General features: G+C 39.3%; 1 long non-coding RNA gene across 1 annotated transcript; it reads right to left on the bottom strand.

The window, feature by feature from the left end:
• On the bottom strand, positions 1-3,823 carry LOC125012492. The gene is made up of 7 exons (XR_007113285.1): positions 3,683-3,823; positions 2,677-2,769; positions 2,342-2,584; positions 987-1,016; positions 827-901; positions 545-634; positions 1-295 (listed from the first exon to the last, which is right to left on the bottom strand). It is a non-coding gene; the product is annotated as an uncharacterized LOC125012492 (long non-coding RNA).
• Between the last annotated feature and the right edge of the window lie 2,683 nt (positions 3,824-6,506).

The following is a 6,506-nucleotide window of genomic DNA, read 5'->3' as shown; positions in this document are numbered from 1 at the left end:
TTTGGAATACTAAATACAACAAAATAAACATGAAAACAATAATAATATGTAGTAGGTGGGAGGGGTGTTGCTGAAAACCGTTGCATGGCCACCCCCTCTCTGGTCGAGGCCGCAGTCCCACTGGTTGTGAAGTGAATGTGAAGCCTCACTGGCGGTACTTCACTGAGGGATGTGAAATCCGATTGGGCTGGTACCATGTCTCAGCGAAGCATAGGAGGTCCTCCGGAGGTGGATCTGTAGCTGTAGTAGTAGATGAGCAACCTGTCCGGGATGCACCCCTGCCAAATGTCTGGATCTGTGAATGCATTATTGGTTTGAGTCAGCTTGAGATTTTTAAGATGTAAAAAGTAATTTTATAATGAGTATATTTGCAGCAATACAGTGTCTATGCAGCCCTGCGATAGGCTGGCGAACCTGTCCAGGGTGTACCCTGCTCTTGCCCCATGCCAGCTGGGACAGGCTCCAGCAACCTCCACGACCCTAGTGAGGATTAAGCGGTACGGAAGATGAGATGAGCATTTATGCATGTTTCATGTTCACTGACCTCACACTGGTTGTCCACCCTCCTGATTCTGCCCTCTGTTACATCTGTTTCTCCGTCTGACGACAGCCACCAATGCAATGACTCCTAAACCTGCGGAATTAAGATGTTAATATTTAAGATGAGATCTGAGATAAAAGTAAATAAAACACTACAAGAACACTTTGGGCATCAGTCAGCGCTTCAGAGGACAGGCACATTTACAATGTGGCCCCAAGTACTTATCCAGAGGCAGGAAAACCATGCACAGACAAGTTATTACAAATAATGGTGATCAGAACTTACAGACTAAGACTACTGCCAGGGTACATCCCAGTGGTACATGAAACTCGCTTGTATTTTCTTCACTCTTTGGAGTATCTTAAGTAAAAACAATCATCAGTCATTAGTTAATAAACACAATGAACGGTGCAGTTCAAGGTGTATATTGAAGGGAAATGTTTACCTTGAGGAAAAAAACAAATGTTTATCTGTTCTAGTTGAGAAAACAAGAGAAAATGTTAGAAAGTGTTCACCATCATCAGCAAGAGTAAATAGAAAGCATAGCTTATAAGTCTCATCTGATTACAGTGAGAAGGAGAACTGATCATTTTATCTTAGTAAAAGATACACACGTTGCTCACAAAAAAAAATAAAAATAAAGCAACACTTTTAATCGTATAGTATAGCATCAAGTCAATTGAACCTCTGGAATCTTTATCTGGTTGTGGGTCAGTGATGGTCTGAGGAAGTATATCCACGGAGGGATGCATAGATTGGGCATCTGGATGAAATCCTTGGACCCATTGATGAAATCCCACGACCGGTTGCGTAGGGGTCAGAGACACATTTACTGTTTTTGCAAATGTGTCTTTGAAACTTGACTGTGTGTCCCTTCAAAAATAACGAAAAAAATAATGATAATTTATGATAATTTAAATCTACCCTCGGTTGGTCGGTCACATGATCCAGATAGATGTGCCCTCACTGGCCACTGAACTAACGCGCTCCATGTCCTGACTTTTAACTTTGAGCTTTAGTGCCTCCTGGTGTACGACAATGCCTGGCCTCATGTGACAAGAGCATGCAGGCAGTTCCTGGAGGATGAAGGAATTTATACTGATGACTGGCCCCCACGCTCGACTGACCTAAATCCAGTAGCACACTACTGGGACATTATGTTTCGGCCCATCCAGCGCCACCAGGTTGCACCAGGAGACTGTCCAGGGGCTCACTGATGCCCTGCTCCAGATCTGGGATGAGACAACCCAGGACACCATCTGTTTTCTCATCGGGAGCACAAGCACGTACAGGCACATGGGAACCGTATAAAAAACTGAGTGTGCTGCAATGACATTTCAGCAAAATGAACTGAAATGAACTGCTACATATTTTTTTCACTTTGTTTTTCGAGATGTATTTGAATTCAGCCCTCTGTAGACTGATCATTTTCATTTCAACTTTCGTATGCATTAACACATTACCCAGTCCATAACAATTACATTACATTATCCAGCATGATTATTTTTCATTGATACTCGATGTGTTTCAGGGTGTTCCTTTCATTTTTTTTTTTTTTTGAGCAGGTGTATCAATACTTTGTGTGTAATAGTTAAACAACTTAGGATAGCACACGGTGAACAAAAACTTGGACAAGTAAGTTTACAAGTATCCTAATTTTCATCAGAGTCAAACACAATATAATGTTTAAAATGGCCACTCAGGTTTCTGAAGCTACAGGGATTTCATTTTGCTGTTTTTTTTATTCGTTTTTTAACGATGTGAATGAATGCCAAAAATAACTTTTTTTAAAGTGAATACCTGTACATTTGACCGTCGAAATATAACCAGATTTCCCCTCAATCTCACACGAAGTATTCGGAAAAGTTGTAACGAAAACCCGACCACCAAGCTGGCACGCCGTTTTGATTGATGGTGGGCCTGAGCAATGGGCCATTTTGGTCGCACCGTTAAAGATGGGCTGGTCGTTGCAAAAGACCGTTGTCACATTAGCAGCACAGCCTGCATGCATGCAGACAAATATAAGCACAGCTGCGGGCTGACCTGTAATATATAGAATATGCTTTAAATATTTATCTTTTTTGTCACTGGAATACTGTAAAAAAAAAAGAAAAAAAGAGAGCGAGATCTCTTACCTGCCATGACTGGAAAGCAGAGAGGAAGAGCAGACACCAATAGTGCTGTCACTATTGACAAAAATACACCTGAAGGCTCTCTGATGGTTGACACTGGAGAAAGGTTAAAATTTGTCAATAGTTAGAAACGTAAAACGTAGAAACGTTACTGTCAGTGCAGCCCTTCGGTCTTCCATAACTTCCCCCTAACACTTCTGTTGGAGACAAAATTACAATTTTTTTCCCTTGTTCCTTGTTTCACCTTGTAAAATTAGAATTCATTGTTCTCTGCTCAACAAACTTTGCCACTCTATTAGATTTATATTAGCCTTAACTTTCAAACCTAGAGCACCTTCAACGCAAATGTAAGGTTTATGTGTGTACAATTTACGACTTTTCATCCCTCAGCCTTCGTGTGCATTTATAGCCCTGCCTTCCCTTTGTTCCCAGATGTGTCGTTGTGTCAATTTCCCGATGTGGTCCTAGATGTGTTGTTTCCTGGCCATGTTTCTGGAGTTAGTTTTTAATCTTTTAATTGAGCCCTGTTTCTTGAGATTATTTTTCGTCTGCAACACCTTTTGTTTGATTTTGTTTGTTATTAAAGCATATCGCTTTTCCCCGACCCTCACCACTTCAGGCCTGCATTTGGGTCCTCACCTTCTTCCTCAAACCTTTGCTTCCTGACAGAAATTAAATATAAAGCTCAATCACAACGAAAGCCCTGGCCCTCACTTTATATCTCTCTCCAGAAGCTGGCTTTAGTTTGAAAAATGGGAATTACTTAGCATTTCTTACACAGAAAAATGATTTAGTTCGTAGCTGGACAGTTAGCTACACAATGCTAACTATAGATGTGCTAGAACTAGAGAACTAGAGAAGTGTCTGATGTGTACAAAGAAGCTTACAACAGATTACAGCTTGGGAGTTGAAATGGAAAGGACATATAGCTTGCTGCAATCTAATGTTCAAGAACAGAAATTCAGAGATAAACGTATGCAAACATTTATTATGCAAAACTGTGACTTACTGAGAACGAGGATGCGTAGTTCTAACTTTCGGTTTTCCTGTCGTGCAGCCCTCACGCACTGTGCGTAACCTCGGATATACACAATGCTTTACATACTACACATTCAGTTTTTCAACTTCAGGACTGTGTTCTTCTGCTCTCCCCGACACATCTTCAGTGCTCATTACCCCTTTTTACCACTTCCTCCTCTTTTTCTATGAATTTCCTGCAGCCAACACACATTCAGAGTTTGAAAACAAGACAACTTGAAGACATTTCACTACTCATCAAGATGGCTTCTTCTAACCCTAAACCAACAACTGGTGGGAGTTTATGTTTACGATTTTTATTTTAGAACATTTTATTGTAGAGGTAGGTGGAAGAATAGGTTCAGATTAACCTGGTGGTGTCCAGTTTTTACAATGAGTTGTACTCAATCAGTTACTGGCCAGACACTCGAGAATCAAGATGTGAGTGGGGATGAAACTTTCTTCACCAGGGGTCTTCAACGTTTGTCAGGCCAAGGGCCCCCAAACAGATGGAGAGATGAAGTATTGACCCCTGACCTACTATATGTGTTCTATATTAAACTCAGCCTAGTTCTATTTATAAATATACATTATTATTATCATTTTGCATTCAGTATTAAACTACCCTTTATCCCTTTACTAAAATATGTTGGATTCATTTAAAGAATTTTCAATTTGTGGGGGGAAATTAAAAAAAATATATATAAAATTGTCTAACCAACCAAAAATTTTGCGTGACTTGAGAGCCCTGCTGTCGAGTAATTACATGCTAACAGCTAGCAGCTAATAGTTCAGATGTTCACATCTTTTCATTGAGTTAAGGTGCACCTATATAACATGTTAACTACGTGTTTTTCAGAACACTGCGGAAATAAGAATGAGTGCTGCCCATTCTATGGCAACCACTAAATTATTGTTTATTAGTATTCTAATTTCTAGTCGCTACTAGCGACTCGCTAGTAAAGCTAACACGATTTGTTCCCATGCTAGGTGAACTTTAGGAAGTTACCTCTGTGTCCATAAGCAAATTAGTTTTTAAATACTTCAATCTTCATACTGTAACAGCTAAGTAATATTAACTTTGGAGGAATATTTCTGTTTTATATAAAAACATCACTCCTGAAGCACTTTAACATGTAACTCTGTTAAAGTTTACTGTTTATTTAAGAAAGGGACAGTGCAATTTCATAGAACACATGATTACCCATGGTTAAAAAAGCCAGAATTAGCCAGAAGGCTAGTTTTCATCTGTAGTCCCCTGGCCTTGATGTAAAAAAGGCAATAAGCATACATGTACAATATAATACAGATACATAAACAACACTTACTGTATAATTAAAAAAAAACAAAAAAAAAAACAAAACAAAATAAACAATCAAAATACAACACAACATTTTATCATAACATCAAAACATCAGAGCATCACAACATATTTTAGTGTTGGCAGCTATAGGTGTTGATAAGCCACATTTTCAGTTTTTTTGTAAAGCCCTTGTATGTCGTGAGCAGTTTAATCTCCTCAGGTATTGAGTTCCACACACTTGCACTCCTTACTGACCAGGCCGACTTACTGAAAGTGCTCCTGCGCAAAGGAATATAACAGTCACCTCTGACAGAGCCTCGAGTGACACGCTCAAGGCTGTTTCTTTGGCTGATGAACTCTGCCAGAGGATCTGGAGCCAATTTATGGAGCACTTTGTAGGTCAGTTTTAGGTCTGCAAATGTGTGAAGACTGTCCCAATTTAAAATACTATACTTTTTTAAAATTTCACAGTGATGATAGTGCCTAGGTTTTTTTATCCATAACTTTAATTGCTTGTTTGTACAAGATTTCCAATGGTTTTTTTGAGCTCTGACCAGCCTGGGACCAGCTAGTTAGGCAGTAGTTGAAATGACTGAAAATCATCGAATGCAAGTACATTTTTGCGGCTTCAGTAGACATTTCATTTCGAATTGCACGAAAATTAACGAGGTTTAACTTGATTTTTTTACACAATTTGCCAATATGGGCTTTAAAGGAAAGCTCAGAATCAATTATTATCCCAAGATATTTATATTGGTTGACAATTTGTATTTTTTCTCCATTAACATGTATGTCGGGGTCAAGTGATACTTTGTTTGTTTTAGTGAAATACATGCCTACAGTTTTAGAAACATTTAGCTGTAGACAGCACTCCTGTTAAAGATTTGACCTGTGGTTTCTAAGCTTTTGGTCCTTATGTTGTTAACAGCTCCATCAAATGGTGGCTTTTTCTTCAAAACCCCCAGTATTGTTTCATTTCAATACATTTTCAACGGATCCAATACCTCACCAAAAATCTAAAAATTATAGTTAAAGACCCCAAACTGAAAACATATTCATGTGTCAGAACTTCAACTTTGTTTTTAAACTGTTTTTTGTTGCTGCATGTTTTGTTTGGTGGGGAGCAGAAGTACGTTAGGCTGTCTGACCTAACATTTGAATATATATTATTCCTGAAAGAAGGTTAGTTAGTCAGGACTAAACAAAATCACAACTGTTCTCCCTGTACACCAATGACTGCACCTCCAGCCACCGCTCCATCAAGCTGGCTAAGTTTGCGGATGACACCACAGTCCTGGGACTCATCATGGACGACGATAAGTCAGCATACAGGAAAACAGTGTCACAACTGGCAGCATGGTGTACACTTATCAACCTGGGGCTAAACATCAACAAGACAGTGGAGTTGGTCATGGACTTCTGTAGACACTCAGTGTCACTCCTGGTCTTGGACAAGAAAGAATAAGTTACAATGGAAGGATGGTTGGAGGAAAGGATGCACAGAAACATTAAG

This window comes from Mugil cephalus, chromosome 8 (genome assembly GCF_022458985.1).
Source record: "Mugil cephalus isolate CIBA_MC_2020 chromosome 8, CIBA_Mcephalus_1.1, whole genome shotgun sequence".
Lineage (NCBI taxonomy): Eukaryota > Metazoa > Chordata > Actinopteri > Mugiliformes > Mugilidae > Mugil > Mugil cephalus.
This window is presented reverse-complemented; position numbering and strand designations above follow the sequence as displayed.